Below are 17,527 nucleotides of genomic sequence, written 5' to 3' on the forward strand. Positions count from 1 at the left end.
TTTTTACTACTTTTTCCACTTTAAGCTTTCAATATTGTAACTCTGCAACTGATTTTTATTATTTTTTGCGATTGAAAGTGTTTATCTAGGATTAGCAGTTGAGAAAATAAATGTTTTGCAGGTTAAACGAGGCCATACTCTATAGAGGCAAAAGTTAAAAAAAAAAAAAAAAAATTGAAGGTAGCTTAAATAAATCTTCAGTTGCATGCATCGAAAATTCTGAGTACGTACCTTGATATTAAAAAAGAGTTTTCAATCATATGAGAGCACATAAATTGAATTGTAAACACTGTTCACAATTTTTCATTGCAAGAGCTTCACGCCTCAAACCTTATTTTAACCACTTTTGATTCATTCTTTCCATATTTGGCTTTGGAAGCAGTGCCCAAAATGGCTATTTTAAGAGCTTAAGAGAAACGAATGTCATTTGATGTGGCTTTGGTTGTTCCACGATTCGAACCTTAGCTAGTATCCTGATGAAAATAAAATTTATAGTTCTCATCAAGGTGCTACGGCCGATAAATCCTAATTGAGAATTCCTTCTCCTGCATCGTCCCAGTACAAGCAGTAATTTTACACCGTTTTTACGAGCTTCGTTCTGTCTTTATGGTTATGCGCCATGGTCCTTAATGACGCTTTGCAGTGCTGCCACACGAGAGATCAGAATAAAAAAGAATAAAAGAAAGCAGTGTACAGAGGCACAAGTTCACAATAAATGTGGGACTAGATGGTGGACGAAAGAAGCATTTTTCTCTTTGAAAATTAAAATGAAGATGTGATAGAATCAGCCTACGAGATGAAAGATTCACAAAAGATAGCAACTGATTTTTTGAATTGACTGTTGCCAGATAACAAACGCAATGGAGTAGATAGCATCGCTGGTGGTTTAGTGTTTCTGGGCAGTAAAAAGAGCAATTTCAACTGTTCCTACACTTTCGAACCGAAAATGCTCTTATCTTCACTCTGTGGTAATGTTTGAAATATGAATGAGCTCTTAACAGTATTATAAAATGAATTTTTATTTCCCAAAACCTCCGTAATAGGGTCATTTAAGTTTTCTCGAATGAGTTTAGATTTTAATTCAAGTTAAAACGTTTACAATATCTTTAACGATAACAAATGTGGTTCCAATCATTTAAAAATTTAAAAAACTACTCTTTGCCCATACTAGGTATTTTAAAGTGAATTTCTGAAAGGTATAATCTAAAAATCTAATGGTTTATAATCTAAAAATCTAAAAGTCTAAATCGTATATTTTATTAAGTAGTCTCTTTTTTTTAACAACTAGATATTTATTTCTTTATTTATTAAAAAAACATCTCACTGATAAGTTTTCTTAATTTGTATCTTTATCAATAAAAGCACTTGGAAATCCTTTAGCTTTATAAAAAAGGTTCATCAAAGGGTAAGATTGGTTGTAAGTAAAATGTTTTATGTGTTACAAAGGGTTTTAACGTCAATCTTTGGTTATACAAATGTTATTTCGTTGTGAGTTCAAATAATGTTAATCATTTAAATTCACTTTTGAATCATAATAATATTATAAAAGAGATAGCATAATGTTTATTCATAAAAAAACTGTTTTTACCCCGAATGACATGTAAATAATGAACAAACAATGGTACATTAATCCCTTTAATTATGCATTAATTTTAAAATTTAATTAATGCATAGTAAAAATAGTATTAATTTAATTTAATCTTGAGTTATATTTTGCATATTGAATATTGCGAGAAAATGAGTGATAAGCTTCATCTAAGCTAATTGAACTTAAACAAATGCAATGTTTTGACTCAGACAAGTTTGTCTATGAACAAAGTGAAAATGAGTTTATTTGATAGTTACTTTCTGGAAACGTTGAATCTAAAAGCAATTATGTCTCGTGAATTAAATATCTCCAGAAATTTAAAAAGTTTCAGATAATGGTTTTTAACACTTTTTTTTTAAGGATAAGATTTTTTTTAAACTTTTTTTTTAAAGAATAAGATTTTTTTTTACTCAGAAAACGTTAGTTTCATGAAAAGAGAAAAAAAAATATTGATCTGCAATACTGTTCATACGTATTGTGTACAGTGTTGTACATAATATGCGTAAATTTGTTATGAGAGAAACATGCGAACATAAAACATTATTTATTGTATTTAACTTAATATTCAAGAAGCATGTAAATCTACTACAACTATGAGTATTCCTTCCAGTCCAACGGTCAAAGTTAAATATTACCAAATTAGGTTTTCTAATTCGTGCAGAACATATGTTTTTTTTAAGCATTTAACTCTTAGAAATAAGTTATGATCAAATGCTTGAAATCTTTAAATTAAATTAATCTTTACTGTTTTCAAATATCTTCTTAATCCTTAGTTGTGCGACTCAGATTAGGAAGGCACTGAATAGCTCGTCGTTTGCCTCACTAAACCCTCCAGTCGGACTCTGAAATACTTAATCAAATATGTTTGTATTTTGTAGACTACGGTAAAGAGGATCTTATAGAGAAAACTTCGAGTTTCTAGGTGAAAAATTAAAAAGTTATGATGTGTCCAATATTCTTGACATACATTTTTTAAATACATATTTTATGCAAAAAATCGATGAAAAATCAAACAAACTTTATTTTAAAATGTTCTCAAAAATATTAAAACATAATATTAGCATTTGAAATGATCAATAAAAGGTTATATATTTTTAAGAAAACCAGGCAAAGAGTCTCGCCTTTGCAACGAGAACACATGATTAGAAAAATGAGCCACTCTCAATCTCCCAGCCACTATTTGTCAATCCTAAAACGAAAAATTCGTGCCCAGATAATAACAAGCAGAATGCATAATGTCAAACAAAAAAAAAATCAAGCAATTTAATCGATTATTGAATGACTGGCAGCAGTTTAAAGCGTTATGGCCGGTATACCGGACACCAAGTCTGAAGAGGCTAAGTTCCCTACGGTAGGCACATAACTAAAACCTTAGTTCTGTACCTCAAAGCAAGAGTGACGTAAGTCCAAAAATTGCGATTTTCTGTTTATTAGTGCATTATCTGTAGAAGCCTATTCCTCATCAAGCCATATGAAAGCCATTCTTTAAAATAAATCCTTTTCATTTTTTTAAGAGTCTTAAAAGAGCGAGTCCCATCATTTGCATGAGCCAGAAAAATGTTTTTCCTCTCTACTCTAAATTTAACATAATGTGACTTATGTCGTTCTGGCTCTGAGATAGAGTTCTAAACGAATTAGACACTTGAACATTAATTGTTCTATACCCCAACGCCATTTTTTCAAAGCGAAGTATGAATCAAAATATGTTTTGATGCTGTTATCATAAACAAATAATATTTACATTTGCTTCACGGTCAATGATTTTTCCATTTCATATGCATATCATAATATTATTTCAAGTAAACCTTCTGAATCAAACTCCGTAACTTAGATTTCCTATTTGTCTGTCCTCAACGTCGGTTCTATCCTGCAGCTAATTACTGGCCAGGATATATTGGAAGACCAGAGTCCAGTTTTATTCGATCGACTGATTTCCGTTATAATCAGAACTGAATTAGTACTAAGGATCATGAATCGAAGCGTCAAGAATTAGGAACTCTAGAAATTAGACAACGTGGTTACCCCCAGGGTGCAATTCCGAGTCTCTCCAAACCACGGGATTGATCTATAATGTTTACCCGAATCGCAGATTTGATTGCATAAGACTACTAAGACTAGATTAAGCTATTCTATCGTGTTTACATGCTTCAAATTGTCTTAATAAATCAGTAAGCACCCTCAGAATGAATTCTTAATGTGATTTTCGGGCATTAAAGCAGGTAAAATGTTTCCTTATCCATTAAATATTTATACACTTTAAATATTAAGGACAAATGTGTTTACTAAATGTTACTTCCTTGACAATTTAAATACCTTAGGATAATTTATGCATTATGGGATCAATATATTCGTTTTCAAACTTCAAATTATTATATGGGTTTTATTTCATCTTTATAGTCAAAATATCAACCTCAACAGTAGGGGAATGTGGGACAACGTGAAATAGTTATGATGACTGTGTTTTTTCAAAATGAAAAAAAAAAAAAGTGGAAATTTGTTTTGAAAATATCGAACATAAAGAAAATCATTGTGATTTATAATAAAACGTCCATGATAACATTATTTTTTTTTTTTTTTGGCAGTAAAATTGAGCCTTCGAAAGAAAATTGTAAAATGTTCCCTTTTTTTCGAATAGAAATATTTTCTATTCGAGTGGGGAAAGTATTTCTGAGCAAAATAAGGAGCAAATTGAAGGATAATGTAATAAATGAAAGGATAATGGCACAATAAACTAAAAACGTAATTTATTTATCCATTAAAACATGAGAAGTAATGTTTGAATGAAATAGTGAATGAATACAAAAAATAAGTAAAATAATGAATCAATGAGTGAATTATTAATCGAAGGAATGGTAAATATATCAGCTAATAAATGAATACTTGAGTAATTTAGCAAATTATGGAATGAATAAACGAAATGAACTATTTCACTTTGCCCCTTCCACTTTGCTCCGAATGCACTTGACTAATTGTGAAAAATATTAAAAATACAAATAAGATAATATTAACTAAATAAATAATGCATCGAATATTAGGAGGCCTCAATTAATACTTAAAATATCAGTAACAAGAACTTTATCATTTGATGATATTAAAAATATTTTCTTTACTTACAACAAAATATTAAAATTTCAGTATATACATTTTTGAAAATTGCTTGTATTGTCATATGCACTGATTATCGTATTTTTTTTTTTTTTTTTACCGCAATAGATAACATATGTTACTACATATTTAAATTATTACTAAGTAAGTAAGTGGCACTAAAAGCGGAGAAAATATTTCACCATTTTACTTGCTCCTGCTATTTCACTTGGCCCCAAGTTCCCCAACTCATATTTTAGTTGCTGGCTGGTAGTTTCAGGTTCTTGAATCATTTAAACCTGCACGCTAAAAATGAAAAAAAAAAATCTTTAATTTTTACATTGCAAGCATTTATGTATATTGTTTTTTTAAAAATCTAAAACCTTTGGGATGCAAAGAGAAACAACATTGAAAAATACAAACATAATTTGATGCTATTATGGGAAATTAAAACAGATGCTCTCCATGACAGGTTTAAAAGAATAATCAATTATTACTGCTTTATTAGTGACTTGTGCTACCCGCACGGCTTTGCCCGTAATAGAAAAAATAAAAGGTATTTCGGTTCGTCTGTGCATTTACAAATAATGTATGGTGAATTTTCTCTCCAATTGGCTTGTACCCATGTTACGGTTCCACGTTATGATAATTTCGTATCTCGCCAATTGTCTTGTGCCCATGTTACTGTTCCACGTTATGATAATTTCGTAATTTACTCGGCCATCTTATGATAATTTTGTTCTTAAAATTGGAATAGAAAAAGAACCACATCGAATTTTCAAAAAATCGCTTCGAGGTGCACACCCCCATGCTACAAACTAACTTTGTGCCAAATTTCATGAAAATCGGCCGAACGGTCTGGGCGCTATGTGCGTCGCAGAGATCCTCACGGACAGAGATCCAGACAGAGAGAGATCCTGAGAGACAGAGAGAGATCCGGACAGAGAGACTTTCAGCTTTATTATTAATATGATAAGAGATTAAGAGATTAAGATTTAAAATGATCGCAGTTACAGGGTAAGCTAAACAGCTATTAATGGAGTCTTAACAATATGTTTTGCACAAACACTTCTCAGATTTCGTACTCTCAAATGATTTCTACAAGAGTTAAATGTTAATATTTACATTATATTTATCTGAATACATTGTTAGATGTTCGCATTTTCTCATAATTCTCCGTAGCAATAAAAACTCCATCCATTTCCTGTGTATACTCTCAAATGGAAAAAGAAATCTCTTTAAAAATCATTAGAAAAGCTTTGTACATTTACACAGCTGTACCTTAAATGATTAAATCTTTACATTGCAGTTTTGCATTTTTATTTCATTACTTTTTCATTTAAATTTACTAACTCTAAGCTTCCTTCAGTTAGAATTACCGTTAACTATTCTCTCAGTTCGGATTTTCATCATTCTAAAGCATTCGACAAGTTTAATTAAGTTAGTAACGACGAGGAAAATAAAAAATATCTCGTAATTCCTTTAAAATGATTTCGTTAATTAAAGAGTTTTAGATTGTTTAAATATTGAGACATTTTCAAGGGAAGTGAAATATTTCGCTTAAGGCTTGGATTCAGTATTGAGCATATTTAGGAAATATTTAATTAAAAATATCTGAAGGACTAATTTTTCTCCGATAAGTAGGCTTAAATACTTCAGAGTGTAAATGGATAATAAATTGTTAATGTCTTCAGAAACGCGCGAATTATTTGGCAGCGAAAAGTACTTAAATTTTTGTTGTTTATGAAGTAATAATTTCTTCGTGTTTACATAAGTTTTTATAAGTATGGACTATATTATAAGAATTAATAAAATTGTACCAAAAATCATTAGAAAAACGTTGGTAAAAATATTTTTGCCTTACTAGAGATAAAAAATTAACATAAAACTAAAAGCACAGAGATAAATTCGCATATCATAGGTATAATAACCTTTGAGCATTAGTTTCAAGAAAATATGAAACACATAAGGTCTTTTAGCCTAAAGTGTAATAAGGTATGTCCAAAACTATTTAAATATTTCAATAACCACCGACAATATTCTTGGAATAGTTAAAAATTATGTATAAAAAGTCAATTCCTCAAACGATTTGTGCCATTGAGACATTTTTATGCATATGGGTCATTCTCCAGAAAATGTAACTTTTGAACAAAAATATTTTTCAATTTCGAAACCTTTTGTTTTCTTTTTTTTCCTTCTTACTTGAAAATACTATCTACTAGAAGTAACCATAAACAATGGCCCAGCTATGTTCGCATTATTTTACTCATAAGTAAAAACAATAAAAGAAATAGCTTGTTAACAGAAATTTAAAACAAAGAAAAAAAAACTTTTAATTATTAAAATCGAGGCTAATTTAATATCAGGGTAATAATTTTGTTAATTGTGTAAAAAAAGAGCTATTCTAATAATTAGCGGGAATCTAATATGAGCCCTCTTAGTTAAGAGCAGGCTTAATGATTAGTTATCCTTTAATTTCAAATCAATTGTGTAATAAAAAGTAGAAATTTTTAAATTTGAGAATATATTGGCAATTTAATTTTGGTACAGTGTTTATGATTGATATATTTCCCCTCCTTCCAGAAATAATGACATTGATAAGGTATGTCCCAGAGGTGAGGAATTTTCCATTATTATGGGCCTAATGGATACATTTTTCAGGGAAATATATTTTTACTCGTTGCTACAAACTGCACATCTTAAGCATATAGATACACGTTCACTTCTTTTTTTAAAATTAATTTACATCCTTGAAATTCAAGTTCACAGAGGTGAGAAGTCATAATAACCACACTTAGTTTTTAAAACAAAATTTATCTTCTTATTGATTGACAAAAATCTCACAACTTCTTTATGGCTGAAAATAAACAACGGGGCTACCTTGTATCATGGGAAATAAAATTTGATGTCATTACTGCCACGTGTTAATGAGAAATGGCACAATGTGCCACTCCTCATTCATAAATAAATTCATAAATAAAAAAAATCATGAATATATTCTCGCTGCCGCTACCTAAACACAAAGTGTTTAGGTAACGGAAGTGAGCATTTATTGTATGACATGACTCTTTATCCTACTAAAATGAATTAAAACACAATTTGAAAAAATAAATATACTTAAAATATTAGTATTTGAGACACTTGTGAAAGGAATCTTCTATACATATAATAAAATAAGATGTTAGTATGTGTGTGTGGCGTGCTTCCCAGGAAAACGGTAAGGCCTAGAAAGATGAAATTTGATATACAGGTACAGTTTTTGCCGAAGATGTGCACCTCGGGCTTCGATTTTTGATATTTTAATTAGAAAAAAAGTTATTTAATGTTTTATGTGTTTTTTTCAGTACTTTTTACCTCACAGTCTCCGAACCAATCGCATCGCACAAATATTTTTTGTACTATAGTGTAGAAAATTTAATTTTAAATATGATGAATGAAAAATTTTGAAGATTGAGCAATTTTTGTATTTTTATGAATTTTCGAAAAAACCTTTAATTTGCATTTTTTCCTGGGTATTATTTTCTTCTAATATCATCCTGCGAGAAGAATCAGAGCCTCATTTCTAAAATTTGAGTTGGTAATAGTAAAAACATTTCGCAGTCTTCAGAAAAAAAGTTCTTAAAAATACGCAATAGTTTTTTATTTTTTACAATTTTTTTAATGCTGAACACATTATGTCTTTTCACGCATCGGTCGAAAAAATCTTTCTTTAATCTTTTATGCTTGTGACGCCACTACTTGGATTTCGATTCGATATCTAAGATGGAATCTTAATCACAACCAATGTTAGTCTTTTTTTTTTTTTTTTTTGTACTACATAACTTACTTCTACATTTTAAGACGTGATGACCACGTGTTTTTCCGGCAGCGCTTGCTTTTTTTCTTTCCTTTTTTTTTTGTTTTATTTAGGGATTGAATTTATTTCTTTTTCCATTCCCCCCACCCAAGCTGGACCTTTTGCTGTATCTATATTGCGTCACATTTCCTAGTTGTGCGAATTTAATTCAATAAAAACAACGAATTTTTTTTTATCTTTGTCAAACGCTACTTTTTGCACACTACGGGAAATTTGAGCTTTTTTTTTTTTTTTTTTTTTTTTTTTTGCTCTACTTAAATTAAAAAAAAAAAAAAAAAAAAAGCGGCTTTTTGAATGAACTTTGTTTTTATTCGGAAATGGGCGGGTAGGTAGAGATGGATAAGAAAATTTAGAGATAGATCGTAAAGGTAGATAGCCGCCGAAGACGGCAATCTTGACGTAAAAATGTGAATTGCACAAAAAAAAAAAGATAGAGATGGATTGATTAATACTGCTGCCAAATTTATTTAAACAGCCGCCGAAGGCGGCAAACTTGAAGTAAAAAGGTAAATGACAAGTTAGCTAAACAGCTGCCGTAGGTGGCTGCTTGCACAGAAAAGCGAATGGCGTAAGAAGGCGAATCAGCTGGTCGCCGCAGGCGGCTAGTACATTTAATAAAATAAGATGTTTGTGTGTGTGTGTGTGTGGCGCGCTTCCCGGGAAAACGGTAAGGCGTAGAAAGATGAAATTTAGTATACAGGTAAAATTTTTGCGGAAGATGTGCACCTCAGGCTTCGATTTTTGATATTTTAATTAGAAAAAAAGTTGTTTAATGTTTTATGTGTGTGTGTTTTTTTTTTTTTTTTGCTCTTTTTAGTACTTTTTACCTTACAGACACCGAACCAATCACACCACACATATATTTTTTGTACTATAGTGTACAAAATTAAATTTTAAATATGATACATAAAACTTTTTTGAAGATTGAGCAATTTTTGTATTTTTTATGAATTTTTGAAAAAACCTTTAATTTGCATTTTTTCCTGGGTTTTATTTCTTTTTAATATCATCCTGCAAGAAGAATCAAAGCCTCATTTCTTAAATTTAAGTTGGTAATAGTAAAAACATTTCGCCCTCTTCAGAAAAAAAAGTTCTTAAAAATACGCAATAGTGTTTTTTTTCTTTAAAATTTTTTAATGCTGAACACGTCATGTCTTTTCACGCATCCGGTGGAAAAAAGCGTTCTTTAGTCTTTTATGCCTGTGACGTCAGTACTTGAATTTTGATTCGATATTTACGATGGAATCTTAATCGCAAGCAATGTTAATCTTTTTTTTTAACTATGTAGCGTACTTCTACATTTTATGACGTGATGACCACGTGTTTTTCCAGCAGCGCTTGCTTTTTTTCTTTCCCTTTTTAGTTTTATTTAGGGTTTGCATTTATTTCCCCCCCCCCAAGCTGGACTTTTTGCTGTATCTATATTACGTTACCTTTCGTAGTTGTTCGCATTTAATTCAATAAAAACAGCGAGATTTTTTTTATCTTTGTCAAACGCTACTTTTTGCACTCTACTTGAGAATTTAAGCTTTTTTTTGCTCTACTTAAATTTAAAAAAAAAGCGTTTTTTGAGTGATCTTTGTTTTTATTAGGAAATGGGCGGGGAGGTAGAGATGGATAAGAAAATTTAGAGATAGATTGTAAAGGTAGATAGCCGCCGAAGGCGGCAATCTTGGCGTAAAAATGTGAATGGCACAAAAAAAGATAGAGATGGATTGATTAATACTCTTGCCAAATTTATTTAAACAGCCGCCGAAGGCGGCAAACTTTAAATAAAAAGGTAAATGACAAGTTAGCCAAACAGCCGCCGTAGGTGGTTGCTTGCATAGAAAGGTGAATGGCGTAAGAAGGTGAATCAGCTGGTCGCCGAATGCGGCTAGTAATAAATAAATAAGTATATACTTTTAATTAAACAAGTTATTAAGCAACATAAACAGTCACACTAGGTGTGTGACAGGCCACGGAGGTGAGTAATCACATGTTGTGAGCCAAAAGTACATTAAATAAAAACTATTATTTAAAAATTGTTGGCAGGTTTAAATAGATCTATTTTTATGAATGTAAAATCATTGTTAAATAAATTGTTCCTTAAACTTTTTTCTGTAAAAGGCATGTGACAGAAAAGGTACACATTTTGAAGAATGACCCATATACTTTCGTTTCATTTCAGTTTTTTTTTAATTTTTTAAATTGGCTTTTAATTGTGATATATTCTAATAGGCCGACCGCCTTATCTAGTGGTCAGAAAAGTCTCACTGGGAAAGAAGAGGTCCTGGGATCGAATCCCGGCTCGGGCGTGGATGTGCTTTCCTTATCCTGTACTTGTCCTTTTTTTGTATGAATGTGTTGCTATGCTGTGAATGAGTGCCTACGCTATAAACGTTTCCTTGTAGCATGTGTGTACTGTGGAAGTCTTGCTTCACACAAAATTACGGTACAGTTGAAAAAAATAAAGCAGCGCACTCCAACTTGCCCGCCTAGCTGACAAAAGACAGCAACAACATATTCTAATATAAGGAAATACTTTTTACCATAATATTGAGTATTAATTTTCAAAAAAGGCTTATTTCATTTAAAATATAGTGATTTTTATGCATTGTGTTTTTCAATACAATTTCTTACGAAGTTGATGCGTCATATTTTAGTGAATAAATGTTCTTTATTTTTTTCCAGTAAATCACAACCCTATAGCCAGGGCTAATGTGGAAATACATGAAATACACCGACAGCTCAGTCATTCCAGCTGAGGACTACAGTTTCGTGCTTATTAGCAGTTATGAGCTCGGCTTAGGAATTAATTGACTGAGCTGGAGGTGGAAACTTCTTAAGGAAGCCAAGAGTGCCAAACAAACTGGTAGCTAATATGGAATTAGCACAGACCAGACGAGTGACCGAAACAATGGTTCGGTTCAACTTCAAGGTCAACTTCAATGTTCCTTATGTTCTAATATATCACAACTAAAAGCCAAAGTTTAAATACTAGGAGTACTAAGTAGTAAAGTAGAAATAGTAAAGTAGTACCAGTAATGTAGAAATACTAGGAATAAAGGGCAAAAGTATGTTTTACAATGTGCCACAAATTGTGCAAATGCAATTTGCACAAAATAAATGGAGCACATTAACGATTGATTTAAAATTGAATTTAATGTTATTTCTTGCCGCCATACTGATACAAAACTTATTTTCAAAACTGGTGCCAGGGCGGCAGATGATCGACTTAATGAAGGGGGGAACATTATCAAATTTTCTTAATTCAGAAAAATGTTTTTAAACGTTGAACCATGTAATTTTGATTTCTGCTCCAAAAAACTAAGCAGTAAACATATTAAAGCAATTAAGAAAAAAATCGCTTAAAAATAGTATTACGGTAAATCCTTAATTGTCTCATATGCTGTTATTTTTGTTATTATTTTTCTGAATTATTATTATTTTAATTATTGTTTTTATTGGTATAAATACTTTATTGTGTTTTGTTTATTTGTTTTAATCTGAAATAATTGTTTTTTTTATTTATATTATTTGTTTTTTAATTTTTTTATTTGTATTTATTTTTAATTTTTATTTTTTATTTCTTTACGATGTGTTACTACTGCCACTGGGGAGCGAAAAACAAAAGCATTATAAGCATAACAAACTTATGTAACCAAATTAATGCAATGTGAAATATAACGTTACGTATTTTTCACCGTTTCGTTTTATTCCAAAAGAGAAAAAACTCCGTTTCAGCGCTACTGCCTAACATTTGTTCTCGTACGCCAGCTGATGGGCTGAAACTCTACAATTAACATCACAGATGCAAAGACAAACGATATCTGCATATTGCATCGGAAGCGAATTCTCATTTGTATAAATGATTCAGGGAGCCAGTGGGATGGACGCAGCAAAGAAAAGAGGACAGATACCGAAAAAAGAGATTAATGTTGGAGAAAAAAAGAATAATTCTGAATTTCAAAATGGAATAAAGACGATGATTCATGATGATGGCTCAACGAGATGTGATTACCCCTATGCTTCGCATTTATATGCATCAGAAAGCAAAAGGAGATAAAAAATTGCTAGATAACTAACCGATTTGTTCTTCCGAGATATACGAATGAATATTTTTGCAATTGTTCAGAATGGTTTTTTTTTCTGAAATTTTTGCATGTTTCTGGAATGGTAGTGCATGATAAAATTCTGTGAGACGAAATATGAATGAATAATTAAATCCAACATATTGAAACATTAGTCTTGTTTTAGTAACCATTAACTTTCGTTACCACTTACTGTAAGTTACATGTTTGTTATGTTAAGTTGTAGTTTTGGCATCTACCAGAAAATTTTAGCATCTGTAGAGATAATGAATTGTGTGCTTAATTTAGAGATAATGAATTGTAGGCTTAGTTTAGAGATAACATGTTTAATTAATACCGACTTACTATTGTGTTCGAATATAAAGAATGTTCTTTGTTTGGGGGGGGGGTACTTTTTGAATAAATGGTTTTGAATCGAACATATTTGCAAATTTAAAATGACACATTTTAAAGTTTGTACCTTTTTAAACCTCGAAGTGTTTTATGTATGCTGCGAAACTAAAAGTTTTGTTCATTGATAACTAATTTTCATCTGGTTATAAGATAACGTATTTAGTTTCAAAGTTATATTTTTCCTTAATCTATGATTCACCCAAAAACAGCCCCCCCCCCCTCATCCCGAAATCTTACTATTACCAAGATTTTGTGTTGCTTAGTTCAATAAAGGTTTAGCTTGAACTCAAGAAAAGAAATCCAGTAGTATTTTGCAGTAAAGGGTTGTTTTTGTAGTGTAACAGTTGCAACAGCACTTCATAGAGTTGCGTTTGCAGCAGTACTCCATATTAGTACCGCTGCATCAAGCACTAGCGCTTATAAATGTTACTTTTGCAGAAAGCAGAAACACGTTATAAAGTTACAAAAAAAAAAAAAAAAAAACTAACTGCAAGAATAACTTTCAGTTCGATGCAACTATGCCCATATATTTACCTCTAATACTTTGAATAACCGTCTTTATTTGCAAAAAGTGGATTTTTTTTTAAAAAATGTGATTGCAGGCGTTGCTTGCAAGTTTCAGAAAGAAAACTGCAAGATTAAACTGTGGTGTATATATATATATATATATATATATATACACACACACACACAGGGTGTTCCGTTTTAACCTGCAAGAACCTCTATTTTCGCAACATTTAGTCCTAGATGCATACTTCCAATCGCAAAAATTTTCGAAATCGGATGCAGATTTAAGATCTTGAAAGTTTGAAGCAAAAATAGTAATGAAACAGAAATACAAAATTTAATTTTTATATGGGCCCTAGGTCCCCTCACTTATATATAGGGAAATAATATCCATTAAAAACTACTGCTTACAAAAAAATTTAACATTTGTGAGACCAAAACTCAAGGAGATATTCGTGTTAAAAATCTTAAGGGATCATGTAGAAGATGAGATTGGAACTTATCGTCCTTTCAAAACAATGACAGGTTGTCTAAGTAAAAAAGCAAAGTATTTCTATTAATCACTGCTTTTCAAAAAGTAATGCAAATGTTTTGGCATGATACGCGAAAACACTAAACCTATTTTTAAAGCCTTGTTAACTGCTATATTTCCCTCCAAATGGTGTTATTGACGGCGAGTGTAATGTGGTTAAGTCACAAAATGCTGCCTTTCATATCTCGGTGAACATTGATCGAACTGTTTGTGTTGGTATTTTTTTTTCAATGAAATTATTTCCATGAAAATAAGCTACTGGACCTAGAACCCGTGTAAAAGGAACTAGAGTACTAGAACCAATGTTTTTTTGAGCAATCACGATTGCTTATTGCTTTCATTTGACTGTTTTTGGCGTGCTATCATTTTTCCCACCGGCGCGGCGCCACCCTCTGCCAGCACCACCCGTCGCGTCGGCCGGCCTCACGATGCTGCTCCTCTAGCGAAAACCATCTCCAGGTTGCGTCCATATCCTACACACACACGCATACATACACGCACCAACACACACGCACACCCAAACACATACACACACATACACAAACACATACACATACACACAAATACACACAACTGCCCACACATTCATGCCTGCACACAGACACAAACACATATGCTTACACACACACACACTCAAACACTCATACACACAACTACCCACACACTCATGACTGCACACAGACACAAACACACATGCCTACACGCATACACATACCCCCCCCCCCACACACACATACAAACACACACTCGTGATTGCGAAAAACATAATTTGAATTCAAGATGACAAAATTCAAATTATTTTTTTTTTGACTCATTTTTATTTTTGCTTCAAACTTTCAATATTTTAACCCTGCATCTGATTTTGAACATTTTTGTAATTGGACGTATGCATCTAGGACTAACGGTTGCGTAAATAAAGGTCTTGCAGATTAAAACAGGACACCCTGTATATACATATAAATATTTATACACAAAATAAGGAGATTAAGTAAAATCTTTTTATTGTTATCCCTTACTTTTACTATGTAGTTGAAAGAGAAAAAGCATTCGCATAGAATCATTGATCGGTCTCTCCAGTGTCGATTTATTCTTTCTATTTAATAACCATCACAATGTTTTCCAAATTACTACTATTAAGTATAAGTTGTTGAATTAGAATGAATACGAGTATATACGCGCTGACTAAAGTCGTTTATTTGAATTTAAACGTAAATATATGTTGAACCTTAGTACATTTTATTTCCAAAAGCAGAAATAAATAAATGAGTTTAAAGTTGCAATTATCCAACAAAGTTGTCCAACGTTGACGACAAAACATCGATAAATGATGTTCCGTAGTTATATGATGTAAACTGGAATATCGATAAGTGCTATGAATCTTTCGAAACATAGATTTTTAGCATATATACAGATACAAAGTTATTCTTTACAAATATCCTGACGGGGTGGGTGGTATAAAATTTCGCAATTTTCTGTTTTATAAAATTGTCCTCAATTTCTTTCCACCCTTTTTTTTTCTTAACTGCTAACAGCGGTAAGAATTTCTTCCAATTTATTGAAACAAACTTTTTCTTCCATTCTAACTGTTAATTATTTATATTATAGATGAGACAATCAAGACAGCAATGGAGTTTTCTCTCCTAGGGATTACGTAGGAAAAATAAAAAACACCTCCCTATGTATCCGTGACAAATTTAGCGGATATTTGCTAAAATATGCTCTTAATCTCATTGTGTAGAGCAAACGTTTGTACACGTAATCTAGAAAGCGCCATATTAAAGCTATAAATACAAGGTATGCGTGAAGTAACGCACAAAATAGGATTACCTTTAAGCACATTAAATATTTATTTGCAAGGCATCTTGCAAGGAATAAATCATCTTTATTGAGACGATTAAACATATTGCTGGAGTTATTTTTTTTAATTCAGTTAGTATTCATGCAGATGTCACTAGCAGCATCTCTTGGTGTTTTTTACTCATAGGTGATATTTTTATTTGATATCCTCGGAAATCTATTCATATGCAGGTCACGTTTGCAATATTAATCGTGTCTAATGAGCGAAAATCGTGGGAACAGTTTTGTAGAACACGTTAATACTGATTACTGATTTCCCTGAAGATTACTGTATATAAAGCACATTTAAGCAGTTTTATTGTGGAAACTTCTTAATACCTGATGTTGTAGGTTCTTCAAAGGCATATTTAAGTTTCGATAAGCTAATTTTAGAGTTGCTTGAACTTGTTATAGAACTGGTATAAGCGTTATAATTTCATACCAGAGAGGATCATGGAAATTACATGTACCCTATTTTATCATTTACCGTGTTAATTATAGGGTGCTTATGTCTTTTGTTGGATAACAGAAGAAAAAAATCTTTACACATATTTTTTCTATGCATAAATATTTCTATGCATCTTTTCTTCTCTCTTGTTTTGTTTCTTTCCTTTATTTATTTTATTTTTTGCGTCAATTTATTTTATTTTTTTGCCTTTATTTATTTTTATTTAAATATCGAACTTAGAAACACTATTTAATATAATAATGCGTTTAATATTTTCTTTTAAATGTTTCTTAATTAATGTATTTCGATTAAAAATAATTGATCAATATTTTAAAATGTAACGGCTTGCCAAAGGTTTAATGAACTGTGTCCTGTAGATTTATAGAAAACTATTAGGTATTATTCAAAAGATTTTTTTTGGTATCAAGAAGTGAAAATTACAGGATTCTGAAAGTTCTGTGAATATTGTAAAGCTTACCAGAAAAGTTGTGGATTTAAACTTTTTGCCTTATGGTTTTCATAAATTGAAATTTGTTGAGCATTTTTAAAATTGATCTAATTTTTGTCATTAGTGTTTCTAACCCACAAAAAGCAATTTGTTCCGTTTCTAAACGTCTATTTGTTTTACGTTTAAGGTTACGATGTTTTTTAAACAATCGTTTAACCTGCTTGACTTAGCAGTTTACGATATAAACATTTTTAAAGCAATCAATTTCCTATTAAATATTATTTTGTTTGCCTTTGCACAGCTGTGGATTGCAATAACTTTTTGATCTGAAATCAAAAGTTAATTTAACGTATTATTTTTAACTTTAAAAAGGGCTTATTTTCTTTTAATATTTCTGTTTAAAAACAATCAAGTAAAAATCGTCAATTCGAAAAATATAGTTTTTATATTTTGAAATGTCAACGGAAGAGTTTCTTTCTGATTTGGAATTTTAAAATTAATTTCCCTTAAAAAGATTAATCACATAAAGATTTTTGAATAGGGGGAGGTTATTAGTTTTCTGTTTGCTTTAAGATTAAATGAAATCTTAGAGTAATAGTCTGGCCCTTTAAAATATTGTTCACTTTCGTAAATTTGAAAATAATATTCATTGTTTGGTGATTGTTCAATATTTTAGTTGCGTCGAAAAATAATGCAAGTATATATTTAATTAAAAAACAAGTTGTGTAACATTTTGTGAGCAGCATTCCATAAAGAATCCAA

At 31.0% G+C, this 17,527-nt stretch overlaps 1 protein-coding gene across 3 annotated transcripts in view; it reads left to right on the forward strand.

The window, feature by feature from the left end:
• LOC129226602 (hemicentin-2-like) overlaps window positions 1–17,527 on the forward strand; it is a 542,319-nt gene that overhangs the window by 103,896 nt on the left and 420,896 nt on the right. The gene's annotated exons all lie outside the window — the stretch shown is intronic.

Source organism: Uloborus diversus, chromosome 7, assembly GCF_026930045.1.
Source record: "Uloborus diversus isolate 005 chromosome 7, Udiv.v.3.1, whole genome shotgun sequence".
NCBI lineage: Eukaryota > Metazoa > Arthropoda > Arachnida > Araneae > Uloboridae > Uloborus > Uloborus diversus.